This window comes from Symphalangus syndactylus, chromosome 14, assembly GCF_028878055.3.
Source record: "Symphalangus syndactylus isolate Jambi chromosome 14, NHGRI_mSymSyn1-v2.1_pri, whole genome shotgun sequence".
Lineage (NCBI taxonomy): Eukaryota > Metazoa > Chordata > Mammalia > Primates > Hylobatidae > Symphalangus > Symphalangus syndactylus.
The window spans coordinates 46,415,460-46,432,520 of NC_072436.2; the positions used below are offsets into that span (position 1 = coordinate 46,415,460).

At 43.7% G+C, this 17,061-nt stretch overlaps 1 protein-coding gene across 3 annotated transcripts in view; it reads left to right on the forward strand.

Moving 5' to 3' along the window:
- Positions 1–3,211: 3,211 nt before the first annotated feature.
- The window catches only part of TGFBRAP1 (transforming growth factor beta receptor associated protein 1), a 71,977-nt gene continuing 58,127 nt past the window's right edge, over positions 3,212–17,061 (forward strand). For 2 of the 3 annotated variants that reach the window (XM_055243969.2, XM_055243971.2), the window contains exon 1: positions 3,212–3,667. The gene's annotated coding sequence lies outside the window, so the exon portion shown is untranslated. Of the gene's footprint in view, positions 3,668–3,845; positions 3,962–17,061 lie in introns of those variants that run through there. The other variant, XM_063616673.1, reaches the window with a different exon arrangement.

A 17,061-nucleotide genomic window follows, 5' to 3' on the forward strand; every position in this document is an offset into this window, starting at 1 on the left:
TTATAAGGGCAATAATCCATGAAGTTTCCACACTTAAGACAGAATTACCTCCTAGAGGCCCCACTTCCAAATACCATCACCTTGAGGATTAGGTTTCAACATACAAATTTTGGAGGTACACATTCAGATGATGACAGCACTCATAGGTTACCTTTCATCTTTGGATTCTCAGTGCCTGCCACAATAGCACAAGAACAGTAAGTGTGTGCTGAATGAATACAGATGAATGAACCTTTCCGCAACCTCAGGTACTTCCTAACTGAGCTCCACTATCACCAAACTTCTAGAGCACATTATTTTTTGCCTTATGATCTCATTAGGTGGGTTTCTCTTGCACATATCACACTAATCCAGTGGTCCTCAAAATTGTGTGCCCATTAGAATCCCCTGGAGGGGTTGTAAAAATAGTTTGCTGGGTCCTGACCCCAGAGTTTCCGATTTAGGAGGTTTGGGATGGGGACACCAAAATTTGTATTTCTAACAAGTCCAGAGGTGATGATACTGCTGGCTACCAACTCTACCTTATAAACCATTGCACATTAAACTCTTGAGGGTAAAGACTGTCTTCCTCATTTCAGTATCTGGCATAGTACTCTGGCATAGTACCTGGCACATAGGAGCTGCTAAAGAAATAGTTGATTGAACAATAGTTCAAAAAAGTTTATTTTACTGAAGCTAGATTACAAGTATATGAATGTGTGTGTATATGTGATTAAACGAGCTATTACATGTAAAAGCTCTTAAAACATGGCACACAGTAAGCTGTTGCTTTAAAAAAATCAAAAATATAACCTTTGTTTGCTTATCTTCTAAAATGACACCAACCATCCTACATGTGTTCTTAAACAGTTTATATATTAGAATAATGGAATCTTAGTACTCAAAGCCTCTTTTAAAGTTAATCTAGGCCGGATGTGGTTGCTCATGCCTGTAATCCCAGCACCTTGGGAAGCTGAGGTGGGTGGATCACTTGAGGCCAGGAGTTCAAGACCAGCCTGTTCAATATGGTAAAACCCTTTCTCTACTAAAAATACAAAAGTTAGCCCTGCGTGGTGGTGCATGCCTGTAGTCGCAGATACTTAGGAGGCTGAGGCAGGAGAATTGCTTGAACCCAGGAGGTAGAGGTTGCAGTGAGCTGAGAAGATTGTACCACTGCACTACAGCCTGGGCAAAAGAGACTGTCTAAAAAAACAAGTAATCTAGTTAATATTTCAATATTGAGCATCAAGAATTTTTAAAAATTGGTTGAGTGTTTTCTATATGCAGAAAGATACAGCAGAGAGCATAGACACAATCCTTGCCCTCCCAAGCATATACCCAGTGAGAAAGTGAGAAGCACAGAGTATGTGTAAGCATAAAAATACTAAGTTTTGAGAGTAGACAGCAACTATGAAAATATTCAGTTATATCGATGTAACTCAGTCTTCATTAACCATTCTCATCGGAGCACATCTTTTTCACATTCTGTAAAGTAACGCTTGGTATGGGCCCAAGGAATATTTAATAAATATTAAAAAATGAAGTTAATAATTGTTTTGAAAGCCATATGGTTGATATTTCTTCTTAAATGTAACCAATAGAAACAACATAAGGAATTTGGCCTGTGCACATATTTGCGTATTTATGGTACAGGCATTTACATGGAGGTGCTTGTCATTTGTGACACAGACTTCTCATCAATTTTCAGAAGGAACAAATGTTTCTAGATGGAATAATATGGAGCTTGCCATTGTAAAAATCCTGTGATAAATCCTTTCATAAAATAAATGTATCTGAATTATCTCTTGTTATACATTTTCACTCCTGGATTATCTAAAATAGAACACAAAGATTGTTCATAAACTATTCATTCAAAACAACTTTATATAAAAAGAATCACTGTTGCTGAATTCTGGATTCTTACTGTTGCTCTTTCTTACAGCATAGGTTTGGGACAAGTCACCTTTTAAAATTTTTTTATTTATATTTTCCTAAGTGAATTAACACAGGAAGTCATTCACTTTTCTTTGCCTCAATCAAAGAATTAAATTAATTCTTTGACGCTATTAAGTAAATTAATAGCGTCTACTTCATTGCTCAGTCACTAGCAGTTTCTGAAGTCACTGTCTGGCAGTCAGTAGGTATCACCTCTGTAACTAGTCTTGTGCAGCTCTCTGTAATGTGATCTGGTAGAGGACTAAGATGCAAAAGCACAAGGGTGAATTCTAGGCCCACCTGAGCCGGTGATTAGTTGATGACAAGTCACATAGTCTCTGTGAGCCTGGTTTTTGTAAAATGAGACTGGATTTGCTCTTGTACCTTCCCAATCCCTGGCTCCGCTAGCTGTTGGCCACCTTAGACTTGAAGATCCATTCACTGCTGCTTGCCCTTGAAGCTCAATTGCTGGTCAGAGCTTTACCCTCCTGGAAGCCAGTCCCCTACCTGGAGGCTGAGCCGGTGACACTGGTTCCGCTGGGTCAGAGCTGAAGCACCACTGGGGATGGGGCATTTATGTGGCCATGAGTCACACTTGGTTAGGGGTGGAGGACAAGTCACAGGATTGTTGGTTTTGTGTTTTTTTTTTTTTTTTTGGCCAGTTTCTTTCTTTTTTTATCCCTTTGAAACAGAAGACCATGGAGTACAATCTGGTATCTGCCTTCAGGGTTGGGATAATATCTTTGTTTTACAATACTCAGAATGGCTGGAAGAAAGCGGAGGCCACAGGTCACTAGCAGTTTCTAAAGTCTGAAAATCCCTGGGAAAATTTGACTTTTTATATGCTAATAATTGAGTTCTGACAACTCTGGAGGGAGCTTTCCAATTCTTTCGTCATGAAATTGGACTTTGCATACTGAAGAGGGGTTCATGGATTTATGGTAACCTACAATTCTTCATTGCGGCCTGAACCAAAGGAATAGCAGCTACAGTTGGGTTTTCCTAAAAGGAGTAAGATAGTCCCAGGCCTCCCTTCTCAAATAAGTGTATCAAGCAGGTGGACTCTGCCAATCAGGGGTCCCAGTCAATCCCTAGGGCCCTGGGGCGCTATGGGCCTCCTGGGAGGCCTGCGCATCCCAACCGTGCCTTCTGCTCCTGGTGAGGCACCGGCGGTACGTCCGATCCTCCAGCCAGCGTGGTCAGGCGGCTGCGGGCCCAAGCATTTCCCAGGATTTATTCATTCATTTATTTATTCATTCACTCAGCAGATATTTCCCCAGCGCCCTCCTCCTGTGTAGGTGACAGAAACTGGGTGGCGAGGGAGCCAGGCAAAGCCCGGCTTCCCTGACGCTCGCGGGGGCGGAGAAGAGACCTCAGCCCCACGGCTCGCACAGCTGGCGCGGACCACGCTCTCGCCCGGGGCCGGCAGCCTCAGCGCCCCCCGAATGAACACCTTCCGCCCGCCGGCCGCCCCGCGAGGCGGGCCGTGTCGTGGCCCCTGTACACGCAGGGGGACGCCGAGGCCCAGAGCAGGGCCCGTCTCGGCCTGTGCTCGGAGCCAGGCGGCAGGGCGCGCGGGCCGGCGGGCGGCGCGGGGACTGCTGCGCTCCCGCCCTCCGCCAGCGCCTGGCGGCCGCCCCACGTGACGGGAAGCGGCGGCTGCGGGGTCGGGCCAGCCCAGGAGCCGCGGGCCGGAGCGGGGCGGCGGGGCCCCAGGCCGCGGGGCGGCGCGGGACGGCGGGCGCCGGCGCCGGTGAGTGAGGAGGGCGGCGGGGCGGCGGGGCGGCGGGGCGGCGGGGCGGCGAGGCGGGGGGTGCGGGGCTCAGGGCGCGGGGCGCGTGGGGCAGGAGAGCGGGGAGCAGGAGTGGGGGTTAAGCGGCGGGGCGGGGTGGAGGGCGAGCCCGTGCGTGTGCGCTGGGGCAGGTGTAGTGGGGGCTGGAGCGCGGGGTGGGGGGAGGAAGTGGCTGTATACTTGGGGGCAGGTGTGCAGATGTGCGACTTGGTAGTTGTCCCTTGTGAGGGCCGGCTAGCCTGCTGGGGTGAGCAAGTAAGTGTTCACGTGTGTGTGGGATGAAGTGTGCACGGATGTGGGGTCAGCAAGTGTGTATGTTGTGTGTGAGGAGTGCGTGTGTGTTTAGGGCAAGGGAAGACCTGAGAGACCTCGTCCTTGATTTGGGTTTTCCGGGGAGAAGGGCCAGGAAGGACTTGCACCTCCATCCCTGGTATGGAATGGTTTTGGCGCTGTGATTGAGGTTTCTTGGAGCTCTTTGGATTTGAGAGCTCAAATTCGGGTCACACTCAGGCCTGAATTGTCCTGATCTGGAGAGTAGGCAGGGGTGTGTTGGGGAGCGGGGAAAAGTGCTGTGCTGGGCTTCCTGGCCCCTGTTTTTAGCACCAGGTCAAGGTCTGGAAGCTGTCATCCCCGTGGAATTGTTGTCTTCCCATTGCCTTCTGGAGGTGCAGGTGCAAGTTAGTCCGCCTGCCTCCCTGTGTTAAGTGCTGATATCCTTAAACACGGAAGCTGTCCAGTTGTCTGCACCTGCCGTGGCTTCTACCCAAGGACTGTTGAGTGACCCTCAGGAAGCCTCCTACCTGGCTGCTAAAAATGGGAGCTCACAGATCACACAGCAGGCCTTACTGCACGTGGACTGCACGCGCAGCTATGATCAAAACATGTCTGAGCAGAGTTTAATCACTTATGAAGTGCTCATGGGCAAGCACCTTGTCTATCAGGAAGGAAGGCAGCTGCGGGTGTGATTGTGGTGTCAAGGCACTGAGAAGGTGTGCAGGGGAGATCCTACTGCATTGTGTGTGTTGGCTTGCTTGGAGTCAGGATGAACGAGTGTAGAGGGACTGTGTGGTGGCTGCTACTCTCTCATGGTGGACATGCTTCTCTCTGTTGGTCAGCCGGAAGCTGGCAGACAACTGAGAGCTCGCAGCTCCATGGTCAGTCGGAAGGAACATTTGGTCAGCTGCTTCCTTTTCTTTTTCCTTCCATTTCTGCCAACCAAGCAGCCTCAACAGTCATTGCAGCTGCTTCTGTGATGTGTAGCAAAACGCTGCCTGGGGTACTAGAAAGTCTACTGGCTGGAATCTGCTGGAACCTGTCCATAACTAGCCTGCCCCAGGTCATCTATGAAATGGGAGTGATGCTCTGTGGTGGTAATGAATGTGGAGTGTGGGTTCAAATCCTGCCTCTGCCATGTCCTGTGACCTTTGGGCAATTTGCTGGACATTCTGAGTCTCGAATTCCTCCATCAAAATAGGGATAATATTAGAACAGGCACATGAATTCTAATAAGAAATTGTGCCTGGAAAGGATCCGGCACAGGGTCTGGCATTTAGTAGGTGCTCAATAAATTGTTGCTGACAAATATAAATGAGGGTGTAGAGCCAGGTCTCCCTCAGCTCTGAAAATATGTAGTTTTATGTTTTGAGTAATTGTTAACCTAACAAATGATTTACTCTGGAGTTAAACTTGTGAGTTCTGAATTCCAATTTGCTATGTGCATCAAGGTTTGCATTACATAATTGAATTGGGTGAGAGGTGAGGTGCCACTCTTAGCCTTCGTTCACTCTGCCTTTTCTTCTCCACTCATGATTGTGCATGGCAGTCCTCTTGTTGTAGCATTGGAGGCAGAGCGTTTTCACCACTGCAGGAATCCCAGGACCAATCTAACCTCAGCTTAAACCCTCCAGAGACAGGGATTTGTAAAGGGCCAATTCTTCATTTAGGCAGCTCCAGTTGAGGAGTTTTAAAAGCATAGAGCTCACTATTTAAAAAATGCTATATTTTCTTTTTGTTGTTGTCTTCTGGGTGGTTTTTTTGCTGTTGTTTTTGAGACAGGGTCTTTCTCTGTCACCCAGGCTGGAGTGCAGTGGTGTGACCATGGCTCACTGCAGTCTTGATCTCCCAGACTCAAGGGATCCTCCCACCTCAGCCTCTCAAGGAGCTGGGACCACAGGCTCACACTACCACACCCAGATAATTTTAAAATTTTTTTGTAGAGATAAGGGTCTCCCTGTGTTGCCCAGGCTGTTCTCAAACTCCTGGCCTCAAGCAATCCTCCTGTCTTGGCCTCCCAAAGTGCTGGGATTACAGACCTGAGCCACTGCGCCCAGCCAGAAAACTTGCTGTATTTTCTGGGTCTGATCTGCAGCTAACATTTCTGTTAGGAAAAAAAATGAAGTTATTTGGCTTATTCCTTCATGCTAATATTACAAATTTGTGATCTTTTAAGAAAACTTGAAGAAATTTTACTTAATGGGTTAAGTGTCTTCATCTTGGTCTGAATCCAGCCCTCATTAGAAATACATTAAAGTAGTCATTTGTGGCGGCCAGGTGTTTGGATACTGCCGAATAATTTGGCTCAGACTTTACAACTCATCTCTGTAGCAAACCTGAGTCATTTTTCTTTATTTAAAAAAATAAATACCTACTAAATGAATGTAGAGTAACAACTTAATTTGGTGGTACCCCAAATGACTTTAAGTGCTTCATGAAAAGTGAATTATGAAATCTTACAGATGATTTGAAATCAAGATCTTTTCTTGATAGTCAAGTAGCTGCTGTTGAAAAAGTTAAAGATTTAAGGAAAAAATCATGTATTTAAAGATGACAACTGACTGGATATTATGGACTATCAAGTCCTATAAGTACTCAATAATTTTTTTTTTTTTTTTGAGACAGGGTCTCACCCCGTCACCCAGGCTAGAGTGCAGTGGCGTGTTCTCGGCCCACTGCAACCTCACCTTCCAGGCTCAAGTGATCCTTCCACTTTAGCCTCCCAAGTAGTTGGGGCTATAGGCGCATGCCACCATGCCCGGCTAATTTTTGTATTCTTCTATAGAGACAGAGTTTCACCATGTTGCCCAGGCTGGTTTTGAACTCCTAAGCTCAAGCAATCCATCTGCCTCGGCCTCCCGAAGTGCTGGGATTATGGGCGTGAGCCACTGCTCCTGGCCAGTACTCGATAATTTTTTGTGGCTGTTTGAAGTTTCAGTATTGAGGAAGATGTTATGAAGTAAATGCCATATTTCTATTCTGCTCTTCTTCTACCTCCCACTTCTCTTCCTAAACCCTTTTAATTCTAACTGCTGATGGTACTCTTATAGGATGTATATTATATATATATATGTACATACACACACACATACACCCTTATGCATATGTATGTATACACACGCCATATATAGTGTGTGTATATATGTGTGTATATAAATATATGTTTATATGTATTTAAATAATTTTGATTAGTATTGCCCAGTAAAAAGGATACCAACTATGAATAGTTACATATATTAGATATACATCATGATAATATTAAGATGACAAGTTAGATATTAGACCTTAACTGTCTTTTTTTTAATCCTCTTTTTTTAGATACTCTTGCAGATTATCGGAACAGGTTCATTGCACTATAACTAGTCTTGCTGTCTGTTGGATGAGTGCAAAAGATGACATAAAATGGTTGTCAAGCAGTGTCTTCATTTTCAAAGGGGGGAAAAGTTGACTTTTCTACAAGCCAATAAATTTATTGTTGATTCCTGACAAATTTCAAGATTGAGTCATTCAACAGATGGCTGTGGGACTTAGAGAAGAACACGGGACCAGCATGGGGTGCAGCTCAGGAAAAGCAGTTGCTGTCACATAAATGTGTATCCTGTTTTGGTAGATTACTATGTTAGTAGAAAAGCGTGTCAACATACTATTCTGTGTCTGAATTTCAGCAAGCAGATAGAGCCACAGGATTCCTCTTCCAGACTCACGGTGGGGAAGCAATAGCAAAGACTCCTCAGGAGGAACTGCAGCAGCATGCCAGTCTAAGTACCATAGTGGCCTCCTCCTGAGAGTTGTTGCTTTGTTCAGAACTGAATTCTAGGAGAGGATCTGAAATCATACACTTGTTCTCCTCAATCAATAAGAGTATGGCCTTGGAGTCATGAACAAAAACTAGGGTCAAAGCCCTGTTTCATCACCTTGTAGCTAGGTAACCTTGAGCAAGCCACCTAAGATCTCTGTATCTCCATAATAATGTCCACCTCTCAGCGTCTAGGTAAGAACAAAAGGATAATGCTATATCGAGTGTGCAGTATCCCTCCAAACCCAGTTTTGGGGCTCTCATGAGGAGGCAGTCAGGGTGTCAGCCAGGGCTGCAGCCTATGGGTGCCATCCATCATCCAGGCTTGGGGCAGCATTGGCCTTGGGAGCCAGTGTGGCATCTGATTAAGGATGTGTGCTTTGGAGCTGACTACCTGGGTTGGAATCCCAGCTCTCTACTTACCAGCGTGGCTCTTCCACCTTTCAGGACCTCCATTCCCTTCCTCTTCATCCAGAAGTAGCTGGAGAACAGTATAGGGGAAGCACACAGCCCAGTCCAAATTTCTGTTTTATGGAGGAGAACACAGGCCCAGACAAAGCCTCTTAGTGAGTTGCCTAAGATCATCAGGAAGTGACCAAGCAACAAGCAGAGCTCAGGATTCCCAGATTAATGTCAGGAATGTCTGCTATGAAGCATGCCCACATTTACCACAGTTCACTGCCCGGGTGGCCCAGTTTCGCTCTGGGGCCTTGATCCTTATTACTGAGGGGCTGTGCTCCTTCCTAGCCTGAGTGTCCACCCTCAGAGCCCCCCACCTAACTGCTTCTCCCAAAGTTCACGGTGTATCCAATTCTGAACACAGCAGGAGTCAGCTCACATTCACCCCAACCCAATCTCAGCCCCTCTGTCGGGGGAAATACTCCAAATGAGCAGAACTCCCAAACTCTCTTCTGAAATGCATTTTCAGAAGGAAAAAAAACTTTTAATTTATGGATATTATTCATGCTTGTAATTTTAAGCTAGGACACTTGGCTGGAGAAAAATCACCTCTAAAGGTGGCTCAATAAAAAAGGCTCCAGTAGCCCAGAGTGTGCTAGCAGAGTCCTGGGCTGGACTGATGGGCATTGGTTCATGTTTGTCCTTTTTAGTCACTGACACTCACAGTCTTATGACTGTTTCGTTTCCTGCTAGAAAAGGAGATTCTCAGGTTTCTTTTCTCTTTCTTGATCACTCTAATGTGAGATAATTATCCGATATACCACGATTACATTTTCATTTTAAAATTTGAAGTAATTTTGGGCTTACCTAAGAGTTGCAAAATAGTACAGAATTCATGAATACACTTTACCCAGCTTCCTCTTTTGTTAACATCTTATATGGCTGTAGTATAATGATCAAAATTAATCAATTAGTGCTAGTACACCACTATAAAGTGCACACAGTATTTGAATTTCACCCGTTTTTCTGCTTAATGTCTTTTTTTCTGTTCCAGGATCCTTTTTCTGATCCGGTTTCCCCACTTTGCATTTAATTGTCACTTATTCTTGGCTTCTAATCTGTGACAGTTCCCCAGCCTTTCCTCTTTTTTCATGACCTTAACACTCTTGAAAGGGTGTCAGAGATTTTGTAGACGATCCCTCAGTTTGGATTTATCTAAACTCCTCCAATTCCCATGGGGGATTCGAGATGCTCTCTGACAATCACCTTCACAATCTATAGAAACAACACATTTAAGAAAACCACATCAGTATCTCAAGACTTTAAGTCAACCCGTAAAGCTACCAAAATGCATTTTTCAGATGGGACTTCAGTGATTGTCAGAGAGCCTATCAAACCCCCCATGGGAACTGGAGGTGTTTGTCAGTTTGTTTTCTAGTAGGGACTTTTGTTGACATCTCATTTCACTCATTTAGCACAAACACTTCATCTGAAGGTAGCTTGCAGTGGGAGAATATTGCTGGCAAGGTTTGCCTTTTCTCACCCAATATAGAATTTTGAGGCTGTGATTTGGCTCTTCATTCAGTCAGGAATGCAGCATGGGAAATAGAGATTTTCAAGCCTTCTCTCCCTGCTGCCTGCAAAAAAAGTGTCCAGTCATACCTGCCTGTCCTGCTCAATACCCACGATATGATGGTCAGGAGAGGAAGAATGGGCATGAGGTTGGTGCCTGTGCCAAAGGGAGATAGGGAGGTCTGAGTTTGCACCGAGTCCCAAGGGGTCGCAGAGATAGAGGCTGAGTGGCAGGCCCCTTGGCAGCTGCCCACGCTGTTTCTGTTTTAGGAAGCTGACAGAGCCAGAGGTAGGTGTCAGCACATCCCCCCACCCCCTCGACTGAAGTCACCACCTGACTTTTCCAGGCTCTCCCTCCTCATCCAGGCATCACAAGAGCCACCATCACTGGGACCACAAGAAAACTGGCCTCCAATGCATGCTTCTGAGTCTTTCTCTCTTAAGCTTCTCAGGACCAGCCTCAAAAAGCATGGGGAATAAGGCAAGGTGTCCCACTGTGTTGCACACCACCCCTTTCCTTCACCTTCCTCCTCACCACCATGGTTTGCTTTTAGCTGAGTCCTTGGTGAAGCTTTCTCTCCTAATTATATGGCACCAGCATCCTAACTGGTTGATTGGGAGCTGTGAACGGCTGAAGTGTGCCAAGTTCTGTCTGCCCCCCATCCCTCTCAAAGGCTCTTGGGATCTATGGCAACTTTTGTCAATTCACTTATAGGTTTGGTTTTTAGAGCTAATATATGATATACAGTCATGCATCAGTTAACGACTAGGTTATGTTCTGAGAAATCTCCCATTGGGCAATTTTGTCATCGTATGAACATCATAGAGTGAATTACACAAACCTGGATGGTACAGTGTATTATATACCTGTATGGTACAGGAGTATAATACACCCTATAGCTTCATACCCTAAGCTATATGGGTATGGCCTATTGTTCTTAGGCTGCAAACCTATACAGCATGCTTCTGTACTGAATCTCTAGGCACAAGAGAATCTTGTAATGCAAAAGTATGTGTGTAACACATCTAAACACAGAAAAGCATAGTAGAAATACTGTATAAAAGACTAAGGAAAGGGTCCGCCTGTATGGGGCACTTCCCATGAATGGAGATCACAGGACTGGAAGTTTCTCTGGGTGAGTCAGTGAGTAAGTGACAAGTGAAAGTGAAGGCCTAAAACATTACTGTACAGTACTATAGACTTTGTAAATATTGTACACTTAGGCTACACTAAATTTATCCTAAAAATACTTCTCTTCGGTAATAACTTTAGCTTACTGTAACTTTTTTACTTTATAAACTTTATTTTAAAGTTTTTCACTCTTTGTAATAACATGTAGCTGAAAACATGTTGTATAGCTGTACAAAAATATTTTCTTTATATCCTTATTCTATAAGTTTTTTCTTTTTTTTTTTCTTTAAACTTTTTGGTTAAAAATGAAGACACAAACACACACACGCCAGCCTTGGCCTGCACAGGGTCAGGATCATCCTTATCCCTGTCATCCACCTCCACATCTTGTCCCACTGGAAGGTCTTCGGGGGCAGTAACATGCATGGAGCTGTTGTCTGTGATAACAATTCCTTCTTCTGGAGTCCTCCTGAAGGACTGTTTTACAATTAACTTATTTTTTTTCTGTATAAGTAGGTGTACACTCTAAAATAATGATAAAAAGGGTAGTGGAGTAAATACATAAACCAGTAACATAGTCATTTATTATTATATCAAGTACTACATACTGTATGTAATTGTATGTGCTAGACTTTTCTACAACTGACACTGCAGTAGGTTAATGTACGCCAGCAACACCACACGCGAGTGATGCATTGCGCTACAACCTTTCAACAGTTAGATTGTCACTAGGTGATAGGAATTGTTCAACTCCATTATAACCTTATGGGACCACTGTTGTAGATGCTGTCTGTTGTTAATGGAGTGTCATTATGCAGCACGCCACTGTGTTCAGTTTTCCCCTGTGATGGACATTGCTATCTGTGGCTTCATGGTCTTAGTAGATATGTTTATCCAGGTTAATTGAGAAACTGCTTCTCAGAGAAACATTTTTTTTTTCTATAAAAGTTCTATATTAAAATGGCAAAATAGAAACTTTAAAAAAATCATTGTAGGCCAGGCGTGATGGCTCACGCCTGTAATCCCAGCACTTTGGAAGGCCGAGGTGGGCAGATACCTGAGGTCAGGAGTTCGAGACCAGCCTGGCCAACACAGTGAAACCCCATCTCTACTAAAAATACAAAAAATTAGCCAGGCATGGTGGCGGGTGCCTGTAATCACAGCTACTCAGGAGGCTGAGACAGGAGAGTCACTTGAACCTGGGAGGCAGAGGTTGCAGTGAGCCGAGACCACGCCACTGCACTCCAGCCTGGGCGACAAAGCGAGAGACTCCATCTCAAAAAAAAAAAAAATAAATAAATAAGTCATTGTATTTATACAAAAACTGTAAATTGTAGGAAGATGCAAACAAAGAAAGATACTCATGCCTAAAGCTAGGATCCCTGCCATCAGCCAGTCAGAAGTAGTCCAGTGTGTGGGAATCTTTGTCGTCCCCCGGAGCCCATTCTGAGGCTGCCCTTGTCCCCCAGACATTGCTACTTTTCATATGGACAAGCAACAGATGAGAAGGAGGCAGTGTTTTCCTTTGGGGATTATTACGTTGTTAAATTCAATCCCACCACTCTAGTTAATGGTAACTATTTTCTGACTCATAGTGTTAATCCTTTGGAAAGGTGTCTAGAGAGTAGTGTTTGCTCAAATCCCTTTTGACAACTCCTTGGTTTGTGGAGTGCCTTGGACACTTACAGGCTCTTTGGAACTCAGCAGCAATTCCGAACTGATTGTAGCTTATAAAACAAGAGACTGATATTATGGAACAATAAGAATAGGTTAATAGCTATAATTTTTCTTACTAAATAAAGGAGGAAAGGTTGGCTGAGGTTAAAATTTTAAGGGCTGTGCATCTTAAGCTGAGTCTGGAGTTTATCTTTTGGGCAGGGAACTACCTTATGGTGTGTTATAAGGAGGATAATGACCTAGTGTTTCAGGTGTGTGGCCCACATTCCTGCCTCCTTTCTGCATTGCCTTCAGATCTGACCTGGCTTTGCTCCAAATGTTAGAATGACCACTTGATCTCTACTCATTTTTGATGGACTATTATAAAGAAAAAAAAAAAACTTCTCGCTGTAAAATGAGAAAATAACAAATCTTACTTGAGGTAGTGTGTCCTTTTAAAAATGCAGATACAGAATTAATTTTTAGCTTATTCATAGGACAGTGACTTCCTAGGGCTTTTTGCAGTTCCTCCCCCAGGGTGATGAAGTTGTGGTGCACATATAGCTACATAGGTTTCTGAAGAGTCTGTTTCATTTATAAGCTGTGAAGTAATTAGAAAATGTGAGGGTTTTTTGCAGACATGTAGGACACCAGGCCAATCTTAAAGTTGGCTCTCAGGTGGACATTATTTGGTAAAGCCGATAACAAAGTGTCATTCTTTGGTTCAAGAATAATTACTGGTAAAGAGCCCATCTTAATAAATGCCAGTTTGTCGTAGCATTCTTTTTGGCAGAATATATTTATCTCTCTACCAGATTAGGAGTTTCCTATTGTGTGTGTGTGTGTGTATGTATGTGTGTATATAACATCTATGTATGTGTGTATATAAAAAATATATATATTTCAATATATAACAAATGTATATTTCAATATATAACAAATATATACCCATACATATATGTATATATGCGTTAAACATATATATACCTATATATGTTTAACATATATATACCTATATATGTTAAACATATATATTAAAATCTTATATGTGTATTTTGCTAATATTTATGTAGTTAATGTTGGAGCTACAAGCCTCTTTTTTTCTCTCCTTTTTTTTTTTTTTTTTTTTGAGGGAGTTTTGCTCTCGTTGCCCATGCTGGAGTGGAGTGCAATGGCATGATCTCAGCTCACTGCATCCTCCACCTCCTGGGTTCAAGTGATTTTCCTGCCTCAGCCTCCCAAGTAGCTGGGATTATAGGCACCTGCCACCACACCCAGCTAATTTTTGTATTTTTAGTAGAAATGGGGTTTCACCATGTTGGCCGGGCTGGTCTTAAACTCCTTACCTCAGGTAATCCACCCACCTCGGCCTCCCAAAGTGGTGGGATTACAGGCATGAGCCACTGCGCCTGGCCTACAAGCCTCTTTTTATGTCTAGATTATCTACTTAAAAAATTGCTCTTGGCCAGGCACAGTGGCTCATGCCTGTAATTGCAACACTTTGGGAGGCTGAAGCAGGCAGATCACTTGAGGTCAGGAGTTCGAGACCAACCTGGCCAACACGGTGAGATTCCTGTCTCTACTAAAAATGTAAAAATTAGCTGGGCAAAATGATGCACGCCTGTAATCCCAGATACTCAGGAGGCTCAGGTAGGAGAATCACTTGAACCTAGGAGGCAGATGTTGCAGTGAGCCAAGATTGTGCCACTGCACTCCAGCCTGTGTGATGGAGTGAGACTCTGTCTCACAAAAAAAAAAAAAAAAAAAAAAATGCTGTCATTCCACGTTTATTCTTCCTGCTGTGACTTTTTTTTAATGAGGCCTGTCCTTGGTGAGTTTTAGTACAGAGGAAATGGAAAGAAGAGTGAGATAGTAAAACCAGTTTTGAACTGGTTGAAACTGAAAGTGGAGATACTTATGTGGCCCTGGAAGTGGAAGGGAGAGGGACAGAGGCCCATGAGGTAAGAGGCTAGCCTCACAGAAGCTGCTGCCCCAGACGGTATACACGCCCATGGGGCAGGGTGTTCGCCCCCTGAGCCATCTACCACATGCTGGTCTTTTCCTTTACCTTCTAGGGTATATTTATGGGAAATAATGGATGGAATGCCCCAAATTGGACTTTGATATCCTGAGAAATGGCCATTAAATATGGATAAAAAATAAACTAAGCACTGCATTTAGATAAACTAAGAAATTATAAATCACTTATTTGTTTGATAAATGTGCTTCCATGCAATGTAATTTTTAACAAGGAACATACAGTTTGTGAATTCTACCAGGTTTATTAAACAGATTCTTTCTCTATTTCCAGGGTAAGCTGGTTTGCGGAAATGAGTAAAATTTTATACATTCTACATGTACATGTATATTTTTAATTAATATTTAATGCCTATAAAAAGATATTTGTAATCTGTATAAGATACAGAGAGTCATAATAAAAGCAACCCCCAGCTTCAGAAATAAAACATTACTGACCCTTGGGAATCTCATGCACACCCACACCCAGTCCCATCCTCCCTGGATTTGTGTTCATCATTCCCTTAAGATTCTCTTACGATTCACCCTTGTGGGTGGCTCTAGTTCATTCTCTTGCAGCTGTACAGTATTTCAGCCTTTGGAGGAAATATAAGGTGTTTCTAGTTTTCCTCTGTCTCAAACAGGATTGCTGTGAACTTTCTTTGCCCTGGTAAGCACAAAACAGACTCAGTAAGGCAGATGCCTAGGAGTAGAGTCATGGCTTACTCAGTCATGGCAGGGGCTTCCTAGATAATGATAACCTGTCCTTACCCCAGCATGGTGGAGCCTCCTCATTGTGCTGTGTTCTTAGGAGCACCACGTGTTGTCAGACTTCAAATATTTGTCAGTTTATTGGGTAGGAAATGAAATATCATTTTAGTTGTAATTTGCAAATTCTAGGTGCTAATCAGGTTGTGTTCTTTCTTGTTTATTGGATATTCATGTTTCCTCTCCATTGAAAGGCCTGTTTGTGTATTTTGCCCATCCTTCTGTTAGATCCTTGACTTTCTGGCTGCAGGAGTTCCCACATCATCCAGATGTTTCTGGTCAGATATATGATGTTAGTGTCTTCTCCCCAGCCCCCTTTTCCTCTTATCTTTTCACTTTCTTCATGATGTCTTTTGAAGAACAGAAACAGTACATTTTCACATGGGAGAATTTATCATTTTTCCTTAGGGTTTGTGCTTTTTTATATCTTATTTTAGAATTTCTCCCTTACCCTAAGAAGGTCATGAGAATATTTTTTCATGCTTTTTTCCCAATGTTTCAAAGTTATGTCTTTTATACTTAAGAATATTAATCACCTGGAATAATTTTGATGTGTGGTGTGAGGTAGGAATCTAGCTTTCTTTTTTTTCTCTTTTTTCTTTTTTTTTTTTTGAGATGAGTCTCGCTCTGTCGCCAGGCTGGAGTGCAGTGGCATGATCTTGGCTCACTGCAATCTCCGCCTCCCAGGTTCAAGTGATTCTTCTGCCTTAGCCTCCTGAGTAGCTGGGACTCCAGGCATCTGCCACCACGCCCTGCTAATTTTTGTATTTTTAGTGTAGACGGGGTTTCACCATGTTGGCCAGGATGGTCTCCATCTCTTGACCTCGTGATCCTCCCTCCTCGGCCTCCCAAATTGCTGGGATTACAGGCGTGAGCCACTATGCCCGGCAGAATCTAGCTTTCTTATATTTTCTGTGGACATCTAGTACACACAAATACTGTGCTTGTATTTCTATGGACATACAAGTACTGTTTACTGTACATGTTTATACATGGTATATGCCCCACATGTACAGTGCCAACCTAGTCAGGTTTCAAGTTTCCACATATGCATGGCCTGTTTCTGGGCACCCAGATGTGTTCTCTAGGTCTGTCCTCGTGCTAGTCCAACATTGTCTTAATTACCATGGTTTTTGATTATATTTTATCTTTTGAGTCAAGTCTCCTGACCTTTTTTCGGAAGTGTCTAACTTTTTCTGGCCCTTTCTGCCGTGTGAATTTTTTTTTTTTTTTTTGAGACGGAGTCTTACTCTGTTACCCAGGCTGGAGTGCAGTGGCATAATCTCAGCTCACTGCAACCTCCGCCTCCCAGGTTCAAATGATTCCTGCATCAGCATTCTGAGTAGCTGGGACTACAGGTGTGCACAGCCACACCCAGCTAATTTTTGTATTTTTAGTAGAGATGGGGTTTCACCATGTTGTCCAGGCTGGTCTCGAACTCCTGACCTCAGGTAATCCACTCGCCTCGGCCTCCCAAAGTGCTGGGATTACAGGATTACAGGCATGAGCCACTGCTCCCAGTCTGCGTGAATTTTAGAATCTGCTTTTTGAGTTACGCACGCGCGTGCGTGCGCTCGTACACACACACACACACACACACACACACACACACACACACACACACGTTCCCCGTACCTGTAAGAGTTTGTATTGGAATGGCATTTTTTTTTCTCTGGATCAGGTAGGGGATTTTTCTTTTTTTTGTAAATACATAATTTGCGTACAGTAAAATACACAGAACAT